Below are 19,346 nucleotides of genomic sequence, written 5' to 3' on the forward strand. Positions count from 1 at the left end.
GACATTAGACAAGAAATTAGCTCCTCCCTGATTGTTTCCCCAACACTGTGGTAATATAAGGGAGCCTGTCATTTATATACAAAACAAGACAATGATACATCTTTCATATTGTTGTAAATGAAATAAAAATTAAATGAGCAATAAATAATGAACTGAAAAGTACTTTCAGATCTTTTTCCACTGATTTCTTTGGGATTTTTTCGTTGAGTGAGGATAAATTAATCTTATGAATACCCAATAAAATGTCTCGGTTACGTCTGTAACCTTGGTTCCCCGAGATGGGAATGAGACGATGCGTCGATAATGCCTTGGGAACGCATACTGCGTGAGTGCGTCTGAAGCATCCATGTCAACTAGTCCAATGGCGAGAGTGAGCGTCACGAGTGACGTCACGACCAGGAATTGATAAAAACCCCAACCGGAGCAACCGGTGTTAGCTTCGACAGTGCCGAAGCAAGTCGATCACAGGAACGAAGGAAGTATGGCAGGGAGACGCATTGTCTCGTTCCCTTCTCGGGGGAACCAAGGTTACAGATGTAACCGAGACGTTCCCCATCGAAGGAGAGACGATGCGTCGATAACGACAATATCCAAACCGCCATAATTACAAGTACCTGAGTGTCAGCCAGAAAGAACTAACACCTCAAGAATTAAAAAACCTGAGACGGGAGTAGCGTCCAGGTCTAGGCTATAAAACCTGACGAATGTGAGTGGCGAGGACCAGCCTGCCGCATCACAGACATCCTGAAGAGAGGCCCCAGATGATAAGGCTCTAGAGGCCGCCATACTCCTACTAGAATGAGCTGTGACTCCCAAAGGGCACGGTAGGTCAGAAGACTCATAGGCAAGATGGATAGCCCCAACTATCCACTTACTAAGTGTCTGTTTAGTGGCAGGAAGACCTATCTTAGGTGACCCGAAACAAACAAACAGCTGATCGGATTTCCGAAAAGAAGAAGTCCGATGAACATAAGTGTCCAATGCTCGCACCGGGCACAAGAGGTTAGACTTTTCCTGGTCCGATGATGCAAACGGGGGAGGACAGAAAGCCTGCAGAACAATAGGTCTCGGAACAAAGGTCGGTACCTTAGGGACGTATCCCTGCTTAGGGTAGAGAAATGCTTTGACCATCCCAGGTGCAAATTCAAGGCAGGTGGGAGAAACCGAGAGAGCCTGAAGGTCTCCGACTCTTTTAAGGGATGAAATAGCAAGAAGAAAAGTAGTCTTAAACGAGAGAAACTTCTCAGAGACTGTATCTAGGGGTTCAAAAGGAGCCCTAGAAAGGCCTTCTAAAACTATAGCAAGGTCCCAGGCCGGCACTCTAGTACGAGTTGCAGGTCTCAGCCTCAAGGTGCCACGAAGGAAACGAGAGATAAGAGGGTCTCGACCCAGAGATGCACCACCCACCGGGGCGTGGAAAGCCGAAATGGCTGCCACGTAAACCTTTAAGGTGGATGGACATAGACCAGAAGTGAAGCGGTCTTGTAAAAACTCAAGAACTGAGCCAACAGAGCAGTGGATGGGGTCATACTGATGTTGGTAACACCAAGAAGGAAAAACATTCCATTTGAGTCTATAAAGTTTCCTCGTAGCTGGAGCTCTGGAGCTAAGAATGGTCTCCACAACCTCAGTGGAGAGACCACTCTCTATGAGTTGCGCTCCCTCAGAGGCCACACCCAAAGCTTCCAAATCCATAGTGGACAGTGGGTCGTGTACTGAGACGCAAACAGATCCACTTCTGCTTGGCCATAAAATTCCCATATGAGCTCCACCATGAAGCCTCCATTCCCCTGGCCTCAGCACCTGCCTCGACAGGGTGTCTGCTCCAATATTCTGAGTCCCTGGTATATACACTGCCCTCAGAGAGCGTAATTTCCCCAGGGACCACAGGAGGATCTGGTGCGCTAATTTGCAGAGTGGGCACGAGCGCAGACCCCCCTGACGGTTGATGTAAGAGACCACCAATGTATTGTCTGTGCGGACTAGCACATGATGGTCCCTCAGGTCTGGCAGGAAGTGCCTCAAAGCTTTGAAGACAGCCATCATCTCCAGGCAGTTGATGTGCCAGGAGTGATGATGGCTCTCCCACAGACCCTGAGCTGAGCGGCCTTCCATTAACGCTCCCCAGCCGGTAAGGGAAGCATCTGTCGAGATAGTAACCCGATGACAAAGAGCTCCCAATAACGGACCCTGGGACAGGAACCAGTGTTCTCTCTATATGACCAAGGCGCGGAGACACCACCGCGTGATCTTGATCGTACAAAGTGGGTTTCCCCTTGGGGAGAACCCTCTGGTCCTGAGCCACCACTGTAAAGGTCTCATGCCCAGCAGGCCAAAGGGGATCACATTGGACGCTGCTGCCATGAGACCCAACAATGTCTTGAACTGTTTCACAGTGCGTGACTGGCCTAGCTTTAGCTCTGATGTGGCTGTGAGGATATTGGCTATATGAACGGGCGAAAGAGTGGCTAGCATCTTGACCGAATCCCATACCACCCCAAGAAAAGTGGTCCTCTGTAATGGAGATAGCACACTCTTCTTGATATTGAGCTTCAAACCCAACTTCTGCATATGAGCGAGGACGACATCTCGATGCCGAACTGCCAACTGTTCTGATTCCGCTAAAATCAACCAGTCGTCCAAGTAATTCAGAATACGTATGCCCTGCAGCCTGAGCGGGGCCAGAGCTGCATCTACGCACTTCGTGAATGTGCGGGGTGATAGAGCTAGACCGAAGGGAAGTACCCGATACTGGTATTCTTTGCCCCCGAAAGAAAACCTTAGGAACTTCCTGTGCTGAGGGAGGATGGAGATATGGAAGTACGCATCATCTATCATGACGAACCAGTCCTCGGATCTGATTTGAGTCACGATCTGTTTGAGTGTCAGCATCTTGAATTTTAATTTCAGAACTGTACGATTCAACAGACGAAGATCTAAAATGGGACGCAGCCCTCCATCCTTTTTTGGAACAATGAAATAACGGCTGTAAAAACCCGATGCCCTGTCGGAAGGATACACCTGCTCTATAGCATTCTTCGCTAAAAGAGATTATACTTCTTGCTCCATGACCAGAGACTGCTCGGGAAGCACTACTGTGAGCAACACCCCATTGTAGCGTGGGGGACGAGAACCGAACTGGATTCTGTAACCCTTCTCTACTATCTGCAGGACCCATTGAGATATATTCGGCAGACTTTTCCATTCTGTCAGACATGCTACTAAGGGAACCAGCCTCTCAAAGCTGGCCTCTGGTGTAATTTGAACAGCTAGTTCAGGGACCTGAAGCCGAAGCGCAGGAACTACCCGAGCTAACTGCTCTTGAACCCCCCTCAGAGGGAGCGAGCCTGACGTGCTCTACCAAGGGTTGCGGGGTTGGCAGAACGGCCCCGTGAGAGCACGGAGACGGGATGGGCACCGTATACTGAGGTGTACACCGCACCGTCTCGGTTGGGGCAGCCCTCACAGGTCTGACCCATTTGGCGTCAGGACCTTTTCTTCTGAGCCGAAGCTTTCTTAGCGAGAAGAACGTTCCTCAGATCCGGCTTCTGCTTCGATTGCTTTGGCTGTGAGTGCTGGCTCGGTCCCCGTGATTTTTGAGGAGGAGCGCAAGACGCAACACTCTCTTTTTGAAACACACGATATGAGGAGCATGACGGCTGGGGCTGCCTTGCATTGCCTTTCAGCCCTCTTATATCAGAATAAATGCACACTTGAGGGCTGAAAAGATGTGACAAATATGGCTTTTTCCACGATCTAGACAGCTCACTGTGAAGATCAGGAAAAAATGGAAGACCCCGTGATGTAGGTGACGTATTAGAAGACAGAAAACGCTCGTCTAATTTGCTTTTAGGACGAGTGCTCTGTTTGTCAGATGGCCAAAATATATGTAATTTATCTACAGCTCGTGTTAATACATCATCCAACTCCTCATATGCTGGGGAAAGAGATGGCTGATCCTCTTCCCCCCTGATTGTGTCACCTTCAATGCCCGTTACATCTAACTCCTCGGAGCTAGAGCAACGAAGCATTGGGCTCTCCCCCCGGGCGGAAGAAACCGCGGAGCGGGCTTCCGACACCGGAGATCGAGCTATGGATCTCCCAGGTAAGGGAGGAGAAAGAGCCCTCGGACCCGTCTCCAACCTCGCTGAGAGATCCATTTGCGAACCCAAGGAATGCCTCGGCAGAAGCGGGTCCTGCACCCTGAGGAGCGCGAGGCTCGCCGCTTCTCACAATGCTGCCAATCAGTCTCCTCGAAGGCTGATACCGCATGCTCCACTCCCAAACAAACTACACAAAGCTCGTGTGTATCCCCGCCCATTAAATAACGCCGGCAGGGAGAAACACACTGTTTGAATAGTTGTTTCGCCATGATATAAACTTGTACAAGACAACAGTAAATATGACAGACAGGTTTGACACAGATCGCTTGCTGAGGCACAGAAAGCTAACACCGGTTGCTCCGATTGGGGTTTTTATCAATTCCTGGTCGTGACGTCACTCCTGACGCTCACTCTTGCCATTGGACTAGTTGACATGGATGCTTCAGACGCACTCACGGAATATGCGTTCCCAAGGCGTTATCGACGCATCGTCTCTCCCTCGATGGGGAATGCACATTTCACAAAGTACATAAAATAATGATCTGCTGGCTTACACTCATCTAGTCAATGCAAACTGCTGTTGTGGATCTCAAATGCCAATGTTGCCCAGCCCTGATCTGTCCTAGCTACTGTACACTGATCAGCCACAACATTAATGGGTGGAGTGAATAACATTGAATGTATCATCACATGGTTACATTTAGTCATTTAGCAGACATTTCTATCCAAAGGAGCTTACAAATGAGGACAATGGTAGCAATCAAAATCAACAAAAGAGCAATGATACACAAGTGCTATAACAAGTCTCAGTTTGCTTAGACACAGTACATGTAGCAAGGGCTTTTAAATAGTATAATAAATAAAAAGAAAACAGAATAGAGCAAGCTAGTGTTAGAGGTCTTTTTTGTTGCTTTTGTTAATTGTATAATAAATGAAAAGAAAACAGATAGAATACAAAAAATATTAGAAAGCTAGTTATTTATTTATTTATTTTTAATAATAGAATTAGAACAGCGAGTGAGTGAGTCAGTGAGTGTAAATTAGAGGGTCAAATAAAGATGGAAGAGATTTGTTTAAAGCCGATTCTTGAAGATGGCTAAGGACACAGCTGCTTAGATTGAGTTGGGCAGGTCATTCCACCAGGATGGAACATTTAATTTAAAAGTCTGTAAAAGTGACTTTGTGCTTCTTTGGGATGGCACAATCAAGCAACACTCATTTGCAGAACGCAAGCTTCTAAAGGTCACATAAGTCTGAAGTAATGAATTTAGGTAAAGGGGTGCAGAGCCAGTGGTGGTTTTATAGGCAAAAATCAAAGTCTTGAATTTTATGTGAGCAGCTATTGGTAGCCAGTGCAAACTGATAAACAGAAGTGTGAGGTGCATTCTTTTCGGCTCCTTAAAAATGTATTTTTGCTACCGCGTTGTGGATTAATTGTAAAGGTTTGAACTGGCTGGAAGACCTGCAAAGAGAGCATTGCAATAGTCCAGTCTGGACCGAACTACTATTATTGACTATTGACTGACTATTATTAATTCCTCATTATCATTAGGATATGTCCCCAAAACCTTCAAACTGGCTGTTATTAAGCCTCTCATCAAAAAACCACAACTTGACCCCAAAGAACTAGTTAATTATAGACCAATCTTGAATCTCCCTTTTCTGTCCAAGATACTAGAAAAGGTGGTATCCACACAATTATATTCCTTCTTAGAGACAAATGGTATATGTGAGGATTTCCAGTCAGGATTTAGACCGTATCATAGTACTGAGACTGCTCTCCTTAGAGTTACAAATGATCTGCTCTTATCATCTGATCGTGGGTGTATCTCTCTATTAGTTTTATTGGATCTTAGTGCTGCGTTTGACACAATTGACCACAACATTCTTTTGCATAGACTTGAACACTTTGTTGGCATCAGTGGAAGTGCATTAGCATGGTTTAAATCATACTTATATGACCGCCATCAGTTCGTAGCAGTGAATGAAGATGTATCCTATCGATCACAAGTGCAGTATGGAGTACCTCAAGGCTCAGTACTAGGGCCGCTACTCTTCACGCTTTATATGTTACCCTTGGGAGATATCATCAGGAAACATGGTGTTAGCTTTCACTGTTATGCTGATGATACTCAGCTCTATATTTCTTCGCAGCCCGGTGAAACACACCAATTTGAAAAACTAATGGAATGCATAGTCGATATAAAAAACTGGATGACGAGTAATTTCTTACTGCTAAATTCTGAAAAAACAGAGGTGTTAATTATAGGACCTAAAAACTCTGCTTGTAATAACCTAGAACACTGTCTAAGACTTGATGGTTGCTCTGTCAATTCTTCGTCATCAGTTAGGAACCTAGGTGTGCTATTTGATCGCAATCTTTCCTTAGAAAGCCACGTTTCTAGCATTTGTAAAACTGCATTTTTCCATCTCAAAAATATATCTAAATTACGGCCTAGGCTCTCAATGTCAAATGCAGAAATGTTAATCCATGCATTTATGACCTCAAGGTTAGATTATTGTAATGCTTTATTGGGTGGTTGTTCTGCACGCTTAGTAAACAAACTACAGCTAGTCCAAAATGCAGCAGCAAGAGTTCTTACTAGAACCAGGAAGTATGACCATATTAGCCCGGTCCTGTCAACACTGCACTGGCTCCCTATCAAACATCGTATAGATTTTAAAATATTGCTTATTACTTATAAAGCCCTGAATGGTTTAGCACCTCAGTATTTGAATGAGCTCCTTTTACATTATAATCATAAACATACTAATATGCTTTTATTATCCAAATCCGTTAAAGGATTTTTAGGCTGCATTAATTAGGTAAACCGGAACCGGAAACACTTCCCATAACACCCTATGTACTTGCTACATCATTAGAAGAATGGCATCTACGCTAATATTTGTCTGTTTCTCTCTTGTTCCGAGGTCACCGTGGCCACCAGATCCAGTCTGTATCCAGATAAGAGGGTCACTGCAGTCACCCGGATCCAGTACGTATCCAGACCAGATGGTGGATCAGCACCTAGAAAGGACCTCTACATCCCTGAAAGACAGTGGAGACCAGGACAACTAGAGCCCCAGATACAGATCCCCTGTAAAGACCTTGTCTCAGAGGAGCACCAGGACAAGACCACAGGAAACAGATAATTATTCTGCACAATCTGACTGTGCTGCAGCCTGGAATTGAACTACTGGTTTCGTCTGGTCAGAGGAGAACTGGCCCCCCAACTGAGCCTGGTTTCTCCCAAGGTTTTTTCTCCATTCTGTCACCGATGGAGTTTCGGTTCCTTGCCGCTGTCGCCTCTGGCTTGCTTAGTTGGGGACACTTCATCTACAGCGATATCGTTGACTTGATTGCAAATAAATGCACAGACACTATTTAACTGAACAGAGATGACATAACTGAATCCAATGATGAACTGCCTTTAACTATCATTTTTGCATTATTGACACTGTTTTCCTAATGAATGTTGTTCAGTTGCTTTGACGCAATGTATTTTGTTTAAAGCGCTATATAAATAAAGGTGACTTTGACTTTGACCGAACAAGAGCTTGAACAAGGAGTAAATAAACAAAATAAAGGGCCTGATCTTCTTGATGTTGAATAAAGCAAATCTGCAAGACCGGACAGTTTTAGCAATGAGGTCTGAGAAAGTTGGCTGTTCATCAATCATATTCTGTTTTTGAAGGAGTTATGGTTAATGTGCCTAACTGGATGGTGAAATTGTGATGAAACAATGCATTTGCTGGAACCACAAGCAGTTTTGTCTTGGCAAATTTGAGTTGAAGGTGATGGTCCTTCGTCCAGCAAGAAATGTCTGTTAGACAAACTGAGATGCGAGCAGCTACTGTTGGATCATCCAGATGGAATGAGAGGTAGAGTTGAGTGTCATCAGCATAGCAGTGGTATGAAAAGCCTTGTTTTTGAATGACAGATCCTAATGATGCCATGTAGACAGAGAAGAGAAGTGGTCCAAGAACTGAGCCCTGAGGCACCCCAGTAGTTAGATGTTGCAACTTGGACACTTCACGTCTCCAAGATACTTTGAAGGACCTATATGATAGGTAAGACTCAAACCAATGGAGTGTGGTTCCTGAGATGACCTTTGCCAGTAGGGTTGACAGGAGGATCTGGTGGTTTGCAGCGGCCAGATCAAGCAAGATAAGTATTGGAGATTTGGATTCCGCTTTTGCCAGTCTTAGGGCTTCAACAACTGAGAGCAAGGCAGTCTCAGTTGAATGTCCACTTCTGAAGTCAAATTGCTTGCTGTCAATGAGGTTTTTCTGTGTGGGAAAGGCAGAGACTTGGTTGAACACAGCTCGTTCAAGTGTTTTTGCAATGAAAGGAAGAAGGGAAACTGGTCTGTAGTTCTACTAGGGGAGTACCATCCTCAGGAAATGTTAAGACCACCACATCTATTTCATCAAAAAAGTTACCTAGGGGTCCTGGGGGTCGATAGACAACTACAAAATGTATTTTAAGAGGGTAGGTAACAGTAACTGAATGAGATTCAAAGGAGCTGTTGATACCCAAAGATGGTAAAGGAGTAAATTTCCAATCATTAGAGATAAGCAGACCAGTACCTCAACTTCTTCCAGTCAAACGGGGGGAGTGGAAGAATGAGAAATTATTGGAGAGTGCTGGAGGTGTAGCAGTGTCCTCTGGTTTGATCCAGGTCTCTGTCAGGGTCATGAGATTTAACTTTGAATAACTAATAATAGAAGTAATGAAATCAGCTTTGTTTACCTTGCCGTTGTCCCTGCCCGGTGGAGTCACACAGTAGAGTCAATGGTCTTTGCACTCTTCGTTCTTCACACGAGGTGGGCTTCACTGGAGGGCTGCTGCGACTGCTCCCATGGTATACTAACCTTTTTTATACCCGTCAGACAAAACAGAAATTGAATTCAGCTGAACACACTTTACTGTTTATGACAACAAAGGTCTAAGCAAGCGCACGACACTGACAAGATATGCAATAGAGTATGAGACACAGTAAACAAACAAGCATTTCCTAGCAACGACAACTGCACCAAAGACTAACGAGACAAGAAATAAATACACTTTCGATCTGCTTTTAACTTCCGCTGATTTAACTGCTTCTCTCAAAAGGTATTTCTTTATACTGTCTTTTGCTAGCACTTGAACACACTTTACTGTTTATCACAACAAAGGTCTAAGCAAGCGCATGACACTGACAAGGAATGTGATACATGGTTAAGGGGTTTCATATCTTAGGTAGCAAATAAACAGTTAGTTCCAGAATTACATGGAGGAAAATGGGCAAGCGAAGAGATCTCAGTGACTTTGAATTGACGACTTGGTCACCGCAGCTCCAACACATCAAGGGTGTACTCACAATAGTCAAGTCGAGTCACCTTTATTTATATTGCGCTTTAAACAAAATACATTGTGTCAAAGCAACTGAACAACATTCATTAGGAAAACAGTGTGTCAATAATGCAAAATGACAGTTAAAGGCAGTTCATCATTGAATTCAGTGATGTCATCTCTGTTCAGTTAAATAGTGTCTGTGCATTTATTTGCAATCAAGTCAATGATATCGCTGTAGATGAAGTGACCCCAACTAAGCAAGCCAGAGGCAACGGCGGCAAGGAACCGAAACTCCATCGGTGACAGAATGGAGAAAAAACACCTTGGGAGAAACCAGGCTCAGTTGGGGGGCCAGCTCTCCTCTGACCAGACGAAACCAACAGTTCAATTCCAGGCTGCAGCAAAGTCAGATAGTGCAGAAGAATCATCTGTTTCTTGTGGTCCTGTCCTGGTTGTCATCTGATACAAGGTCTTTACAAGGGGTTCTGTATCTGGGGCTCTAGTTGTCCTGGTCTCCGCTGTCTTTCATGGATGTAGAGGTCCTTTCTAGGTGCTGATCCACCATCTGGTCTGGATACGTACTGGATCTGGGTGACTGCAGCGACCCTCTGATCTGGATACAGACTGGATCTGGTGGCTACAGTGACCTCAGAATAAGAGAGAAACAGACTAATATTAGTGTAGATGCCATTCTTCTAATGATGTAGCAAGTACATCGGGTGTTAAGGGAAGTGTTCCCGGTTCCGGTTTACCTAATTAATGCAGCCTAAAAATCCTTTAACGGATTTGGATATTAAAAGCATATTAGTATGTTATGTGTAAGTCAGGTTAAAGAGATGGGTCTTTAATCTAGATTTAAACTGCAAGAGTGTGTCTGCCTCCTGAACAATGTTAGGTAGGTTATTCAAGAGTTTAGGCGTCAAATAGGAAAAGGATCTTCCGCCCGCAGTTGGTTTTGATATTCTAGGTATTATCAAATTGCCTGAGTTTTGAGAACGTAGCGGACGTAGAGGATTATAATGTAAAAGGAGCTCATTTAAATACGGAGGTGCTAAACCATTCAGGGCTTTATAAGTAATAAGCAATATTTTAAAATCTATACGATGTTTGATAGGCAGCCAGTGCAGTGTTGACAGGACCGGGCTAATATGGTCATACTTCCTGGTTCTAGTAAGAACTCTTGCTGCTGCATTTTGGACTAGCTGTAGTTTGTTTACTAAGCATGCAAAACAACCACCCAATAAAGCATTACAATAATCTAACCTTGAGATCATAAATGGATGGATTAACATTTCTGCATTTGACATTGAGAGCATAGGCTGTAACTTAGATATATTTTTGAGATGGAAAAATGCAGTTTTACAAATGCTAGAAATGTGGCTTTCTAAGGAAAGGTTGCGATCAAATAGCACACCTAGGTTCCTAACTGATGACGAAGAATTGACAGTAGGCACAGTTGCCTTGAACTGAGCCTGAGTAAAATTATCCCCTCACCCACTCCACCCCTTTATACAAACCCGATTCCAAAAAAGTTGGGACACTGTACAAATTATGAATTAAAACAGAATTCAGTGATGTGGACGTTTCAAATTTCAATATTTTATTCAGAACACAACATAGATGACATATCAAATGTTTAAACTGAGAAAACTTATAATTTTAAGGGAAAAATAAGTTGATTTTAAATTTCATGTTTCATGATTTCATAAATTTCATCAACACATCTAAAAAAAAAGTTGGGAAAAGGCCATATTTACCATTGTGTGGCATCCCCTCTTCTTTTTATAACAGTCTGCAAATGTCTGGGGACTGAGGAGACTTTGCTCAAGTTTAGGAATAGAAATGTTGTCCCATTCTTGTCTAATACAGGCTTCTAGTTGCTCAACTGTCTTAGGTCTTTGTCGCATCTTCCTCTGTATGATGCGCCAAATGTTTTCTATGGGTGAAAGATCTGGACTACAGGCTGGCCATTTCAGTACCCGGATCCTTCTTTTACACAGCCATGATGTTGTAATTGATGCAGTATGTGGTCTGGCATTGTCATGTTGGAAAAATGCAAGGTCTTCCCTGAAAGAGACCACGTCTGGATGGGAGCATATGTTTTTCTAGAACTTTGATATACCTTTCAGCATTGATGGTGCCTTTCCAGATGTGTAAGTTGCCCATGCCACATGCACTCATGTAACCCCATACCAGCAGAGATGCAGGCTTCTGAACCTAGCGCTGTTAAAAACTTGGGTCGTCCTTGTCGGCTTTAGTCCGGATGACATGGCGTCCCAGTTTTCCAAAAATAACTTCAAATTTTGATTTGTCTTAACACAAAACAGTTTTCCACTTTGCCACAGTCCATTTTAATTGAGCATTGGCCCAGAGAAAATGGCTGCGCTTCTTGATTGTGTTTAGTTATGGCTTCTTTTTTGACCTATAGAGTTTTAGCCGACAACAGCAAATGGCACGGTGGGTTGTGTTCACCGACAATGTTTTCTGGAAGAATTCCTAAGCCCATGTTGTGATTTCTATTACAGTAGCATTCCTGTTTGTGATGCAGTGCCGTCTAAGGGCCCGAAGATCATGGGCATACAGTATGGTTTTACGGCCTTGACCCATACGCACAGAGATTGTTCCAGATTCTCTGAATCTTTGGATGATATTATGAACTGTAGATGATGATAACAGAGCTCACTCCAGTGTCTGCTCCAGCCCCAGAGGACGCTCCAGTGTCATCTCCAGTCCCTGAGTTTAGCCCAGTAAGGGCTCCTGTCCCCAAATTTAGCCCAAAGAGGGCCCCAGTCCCTGATTTTAGCCCAGTGAAGGCACCTGTCCCTGAATCCATTCCAGAACATACTCCTGTGCCTGCGCCCCTAGAGCACCCTCCAGAGTCCGCTGCTCGATAGGGCTCCAGCCGCATAGGCTGGGGTGGGGGCAGGCCTTGGAGGCTGCTCTGCCATGGCCTTCTGAACTGTCTGCACTGCCATGGCTCTCTGGACAGTATGCTCCACCATGGCCTCTTGTGCTCCCCACACCACAATGGCTCCCTGGAAGGTATGCTCTGCCATGGTGCCCCGAGCTGCCTGATCCACCATGGTGCCCCAAACTACCTGATCCGCCAAGGGACCCAGATTGGGTACCTGGGGACGGTACTGCTGGAGACCTGCTCTCCCGTGTCTTTCCTGAAGGGCCCTCCAGAGTGCTCTCCTCCGGGGAGTAATGCCAGACTCTGTTCTGTGTTTTGCTCCCCATGTGTTTTTTTGGCCATGTTTTGTCCTTCCTGTTCCTGTCCTAATCATTTGTTCTAGGTGTTCCCTGTTTAGTTTTATTGACCCAGGTGTGTCTCATCATCCCCTTGTCATGTCATGTGTAAATAAAATGTTCCCTGTTCTTAGTTCGGTGTCCAGTATTGTATATTGTGCAGTATTGTGACATTCTGAGTTCCTGAGTGTTAGTCCATGTTGTTTCATTAAAGACTGTAGGTTTTAAGCAACTCCAAGGTCTCCTTGTTTCCTTGTTTCCTGGTTTCAAGTGAAACATAACACAAGGAAGGACAGTCAGTGAACCAGCATCAGGGTCATGGCCCATGATAGAAAGATGTCAGAGCATGCAGTGCATCACAGTTTGCTGCGTATGAATCTACGTAAACTGGTCAGAGTGTCCATGACAAACCCCGTCAGCCATGAGAGCATCTACAGTGGGTACATGAGCATCAGACCTTGACCATGAAGCAGTGGAAGATTACCTGATATTTTAGTTCAGATGGATGGCGGGGCATGTGTGAGTTATTTACCTGGGAAAGAGATGGCAGCAAATTCAAATGCAAAAAAAAAAAAATGCTGGTGGAAACATAGTTATTCTCTGGACAATGTTGTATTGGGAAACTTGATGACAACACTTTTAGCAGGATATTGCACCCTGACACACTGCAAAAACTGTTCAGGAATGGTTAAGGAATATGGCAAAGAGTTTGAGGTGTTATTTTGGCCTCCACGTTCCCCAGATCTCAATCTGACTGAGCATCTATTGGATGTGCTGGATCAACAAATCCAATCCATGGATGCCCCACCTCACATGCAGGACTTAAAGGATCTTCTACTAATGTCTTGATGCCAGCTACCACATGACACATTCAGAGGTCTTAATCGACACATTAGAGCTGTTTTGGCAGCAGGAGGGGGAGCTACCCAATGTATTTGACAATGAATCCTATGTCTACTAATACACTACTTTCTTTTTTTCTTTGGTTTCTGTAATTGCCAGTCTGCTGTAAACAAAACAGATTGTATTACTTCTATTACTAGTCATTCAAGACTAAACCTCATGGCCCTGACAGAGACCTGGATCAAACCAAAGGACAATGCTACAGTTGCAGCACTCTCCAATAATTTATCTTTTTCCCACTCCCCCGATCTGACTGGAAGAGGTGGAGGTACTGGTCTGCTTATTTCTAATGATTGGAAATTTAATACTTTACCATCTCTGAGTATTAACCCTCTGGAGTCTAAGGGTATTTTTGGGGTCTGGAGAAGTTTTGTCATGCCCTGACATTTGTGCTTTTTTCAGTTTTATTATAAATATCTAAATTAATAAAGTCTAATCTCACTGTAATCAGCACAGACTGAGCTATAATAATATGTGAGCAGCATGTATGTACATGATTGTGTTTTTGAGAAAAAAATGTTATGCGTAGTTAGTGAAAAACTAAAAATGTTAAATCACTTGAATAAGGTAATAAAACACATACAGAACATTGGTTCCCGGGACTTTTTCTAACTGGAGCTTGTAGCCTAGAATTTTTCTTTCTAAATTATGTGAAAATCATCTTGTTTACTCACTTACAGAAAACAATATATTGATTGAAATTTTCTTAGACACTATTGTTGGTAAAAGTCATATGCGAGTAGGCGTCAACTACCATGAATATCATTGTGATTTACACCTGAGAAGACAAAGGCCTGCATAATGAGCTGCATAATGAGCCTTTCAGACAGCTGTGCCACTGTGAGGGAGGAGTTACAAGAAAGAATGTGAGGACAAAATAAATCTACATAATTTTATGTTTGTAGTTTATTTAGAATATATTAAATTATCCCACAACATAATTTAATATCCACTTGGGAGTGCAGTTAAACAGTTTATCAGGAGCAATCAAAGCTGACTTTGAAACTGAATTTTTTGCATCATTACTCCAGTAATCATTCAGAAATCATTTTAACAATCTTATTTTTTACACACACACACACACACACACACACACACACACACACACACACACACACACACACACACACAAAAACATTTATTGTTATTATTATCATTATTATTATTATTATTAATGTTGAAAAGAATAGTTTTTTTGAAAAGAATATTTTTTTCAGGTTTTAGGGGGGATGAATTGAAAGAACAGCATTGTTTGTTATATTTGTTACAGTTACATTTATTTGTTACATTTATATTATTAACATCAAGCTTTTGAATGGTATAGTATTGTAGATTGTTATTGAAAATTCATAATGTTTCACTTGCTTATAAATTTAGTCAGGAATTATAGTTTGGAAAAGGTCTTTGGAAAAAGTCAAACTAGTAAAATGTTTACACGTTATGTGGAAACTAGTACATGTATATAAATAAATAAAAAGAGACTTACTCATGTTTATGATCTCTGCTGAATAAAGTGCTTCATTCTTTTTTTCTGAGGAAATCCAAATTTCAACTCTTCAACCACATCACATCTTTTGGGGTGAATTATGTCTTATTCCTTTCATCGCGAAGCAAACAGTAAAATAATAAAAACTTGAAAAACAGTCTGGCTGCGCTGTTTTCTGTTATGGGCATATTCAAGGCACGTGCTTCAGTTTGAAACAGTAGAATCTGAATCTCAGCGCGGGGCCGTGGTCGCATTAGAAGATAATGAAGCTAGATGTGAAAAACATCATTGCGTTATTTTCATATGGATTACTTTTTCACAGAATATTTGTTTTCGGCAGCACTTGATTAGTTTAAAAGTAGACATGTCAGGCTTTCCATAGATATTTCTCTCATGTCTCTTCGTTGAGTATTCAATGAGTTACAGTTCATTTTAATGACGCGTGTCTAAATGAAGATCAGCGCAGACAAAGGCTGCAGACAGCACACCTTGTTTGTTATATCTATTTTATAAGTACACAAACTTTTGTTGTTCTTATGTCTGTATACAAAAAAAGTAGACCCTTTACAGATTCGATTGAAGTACTGCTCTTATCTGTCCAATCAAAACTGAAAGTGTAATTTAAGTTCTTTTCGGGGTTATCAGGAGAAAATGCTTCATAACGCGTTAATCGACTTCAGAGGGTTAACATTTCCTTTGAATCACATTCAGCCACTATTACCCACCCTCTTAAAATCAATTTTATAGTTGTTTATCGACCCCCAGGATCACTAGGTAACTTTGTGGAAGAATTAGATGTGCTGCTCTCAACCTTTCCTGAGGATGGTACTCCTCTAGTTATGCTTGGAGACTTCAACATCTACCGAAGATAAACCTCAGGCTGTAGATTTCCACACTCTGCTTGCCTCTTTTGATCTCAACCGAGTGTTACTATGGCTACTCACAAATCAGACAACCAACTGGACCTTATTTACACATAACACTGCTCTACAGATCATGTACTGGTTACTCCACTGCACACCTTGGATCACTTCCTCCTCACTCTTAACCTCAACATGGTTCCTGACACAACACATACCTCTTCACATGTCACTTTTCAATGTAACCTACACTCACCTTCCTAGCTACCTGCTATGGTTTCATCTTTGTTTCCTCCCCCTAAACAGTTATCATTGATGATAACAGTGCTACTGATACTTTCTGCTTCACTCTTCCGTGCCAGCTCATACCTCCTCTTCTGCCCAGAGGGCTGTATTTGACAGGCTATAAGCCATGAGACATAAAAGGTGGGGTGAAATCGCAAAGACTTGGGTAGCAGGAAATGGTAGGAAACAGGATATACTTTCCTTGTAATCTTGAATGGTCCTATGAACCTGGGAGCGAATTTGTGTGACTCAACTTTGAGGGCAAGGACCTTGCTTGAAAGCCAGACTTTCTGACTTTGATGCAGAGTTGATGCTGGTGTGTGCTAATGGTTGGCCAGTTGCTGTTGTAGCTGTGAAGCATTAAGAAGCACTCCTCCGGCCTTCCTCCATACTCTGCGATACCATTGAACAAGATATTTGGGCAGCTGGGACTCCCACCTCAGACTCCTGATTAGAAAACAAAGAAGGTTGATACCCATATTGACGCTCAAAATGTGACATACCCGTTGAGAAATGGCATAGAGTATTGTGTGCAAATTCTGCCCAAATTAGGTGTTTACTCAAGGATGTTGGGTTGGATGAGACCAGGCATCTCAAGGTTGTCTCAATCTCTTGGTTAGTTTATTCCATCTGTCCAAAAGACTGTGGATGAAACCCAGATGATAGACTGGCTGTAGCCCCAGTCAGCTGGCAGAAGGCCTTCCAGAACCTGGATGCAAACTGAGGACCACAGTCTGACACAACATCTTGGGGGAAACCATGCAACCTAAAGACATGCTGCAAAACAATCTCATCAATGTTTGGAGCTGAAGGACGTTTTGGTAATGGTATAAGGTGGCAAGCCTTTGAAAATCCATCCGCCACTACCAAAATCACCTTGTTACCTTGTGAAGGTGGTAGGCCCATTACAAAGAAACAGAAATATGTGACAATGGCTTAGCAGGAACAGGGAGGGGTAGAAGGAGACCTTATGGGCAGGATCTCTAATCTTTATGCTGAGTACAAATAGAGCAAGCAGCAACATAGGTACTGATGTCCTCAGCAATTTAGACTACCAGAAACGTCTGCCAATGAACTCTAGGGTCCTACTATCTCCTGGGTGGCATTGATGAGGAATGTCCCCTCTGCAAAACATCAAAGCATACTGCTTTAGTATGTGCCTTTCTAACAATTAACTCTGTTCCCCATTTGACCGGTGACACAATCCGGTTGGGGGGAATGATCTTCACCAGGCTTTTGATTCTTTGAACCTGATAGGAGAGAACAAAATCAAAGCGGTTAAAGAAAAAAGCCCATGGGGCCTGGAAAGAGTTATGTCTCTTGGCCTCTTAGATATAGGCTAGATTCTTGTGATCTGTCCATACAACAAAGGAGTGTTTGGATCCCTCCAACCAGTGCTTCCATTCTTCCAACACTAGTTTGATTTCTAATAACTCCCTGTTACCAATGTCATAATTTCTTTCTGCAGATGAGAGCTTATTTGAAAACAAAGCACATGGATGCAATATGTTGTCTCTTACGGCATGTTTGGTAATTACAGCTCCCACTCCTACCTCAGAAGCAGGAACCACTGGAAACACATAACATTCTTCCTAGTGAGAGATGTAAGTGGAGCAGCAGTTGCACTGAATGAATTTTCGATAGAAACTGGAAAAGCCAAGAAAACGTTGTACCTGCTGGGCGGAGGTGGGCTGAGGCCAATCTCTAACTGCTTGGGTCTTTGCAGGGTACAACTGGATATGACCTTTAGATATGATGAAACCCAAAAAGGAAACCTCTTGAACACGAAACTCACTTTTCTCCAGTTTGACAAAGAGATGGTTTCTGAGGAGCTGCTGGAGTAACAGGCGAACATGCTGCACATGTTCCTGGAGGTTCTTGGAAAAGATAAGAACATCATCCAAGTATGCAAATACAAATCTGTTCAGCATTTCACTTAGTGCATCATTAATCAAAGTCTGAAATACTGCAGGAGCATTTACCAAATCAAAAGGCATGACTTGATAATCATAATGGCCAATGGGTTTATTAAAACCAGTCTTCCATTCATCACCATTACGGATGCGGACCAGATAATATGCATTGCGAAGGTCCAGGTTAGTAAACATAGTAGACCCCTGAAGCAGCTCAAGGCAGTAGACATCAATGGAAGTTTTTTATGGTTTTTATTGAGAGACACCTGTAATCTTTACAAAGTCAGAGCCCACCATTTTCTTAGCAAAAAAAAAATAAACCAGCTCCAGCTGGTGATGTTGAGGGGCATATAAAGCCAGATGCCAGGGACTCCTGTATATAATCCTCCATGGCCTTCCTCTCTGGTACTGAAAGGGAAAACAATCTCTTTCTTGCAAGGCAAGTTCCAGGCAACAAGTCGATGGCACAATTGTAAGGTCTGTGCGGTGGCAAGGATAAGGCTTTCTCTTCACTGAACACCTCTAACAGGTCTGCATAGCCAAGGCAGTGCTTCCCAAACCTGTCCTGGAGGCCCCCCTGCCCTGCACATTTTGTATGTCTCCCTAATCAGACACACCCAATTTAGTTTTTGCAGTCTCTACTAACTTGCTGATGAGTGGAATCAGGTGTGTTAGATAAGGGAAACATACCAAAATATACAGGGCAGGGGGGCCTTCAGGACAGGTTTGGGAAGCATTGGTCTAGGGGAACATGTGAAAACTCTAGAGAAGTCCTGGGTAACTATAGAGCAGTCATTAACAAGCGCGGTGGTAACCTGAAGTAACCTGGGGGAAACAGAAATTCCAACATTCGGAGCAGAGAGACATTTATCACTGTCAGGCCCCCATTTGAGAAAGTTACTAGAGGGCCAGTCTATCTGGGAATCATGGAGGACTAGCCAAAGGAAACCCAGGATTAAAGGGAACCCACGATTAAAGGGCAGACTTGATTGCATAAAACTATATAGTTTCTAGGTGACACCCAACCTGGAGATATAAGGAACAGGATATATATAAGGAATATATAAGGAACAGTGTGCAGACTCACCTGTCCAGACCCCAGAGACCTCCCATCTAGTGCCATAATTGTCAGGGGGTCATCAAGGTTGGTGAGTGGCACCCCAAGATGTCTGGCGACTTCCAAATCCATAAAGTTACCATAGACAGTGC

General features: G+C 43.2%; 1 protein-coding gene across 3 annotated transcripts in view; it reads left to right on the top strand.

The window, feature by feature from the left end:
- Positions 1–19,346, top strand: part of efemp1 (EGF containing fibulin extracellular matrix protein 1) — a 35,866-nt gene that overhangs the window by 11,095 nt on the left and 5,425 nt on the right. The window lies entirely within an intron of this gene.

Source organism: Carassius carassius, chromosome 30 (assembly GCF_963082965.1).
Source record: "Carassius carassius chromosome 30, fCarCar2.1, whole genome shotgun sequence".
Taxonomy (NCBI): domain Eukaryota; kingdom Metazoa; phylum Chordata; class Actinopteri; order Cypriniformes; family Cyprinidae; genus Carassius; species Carassius carassius.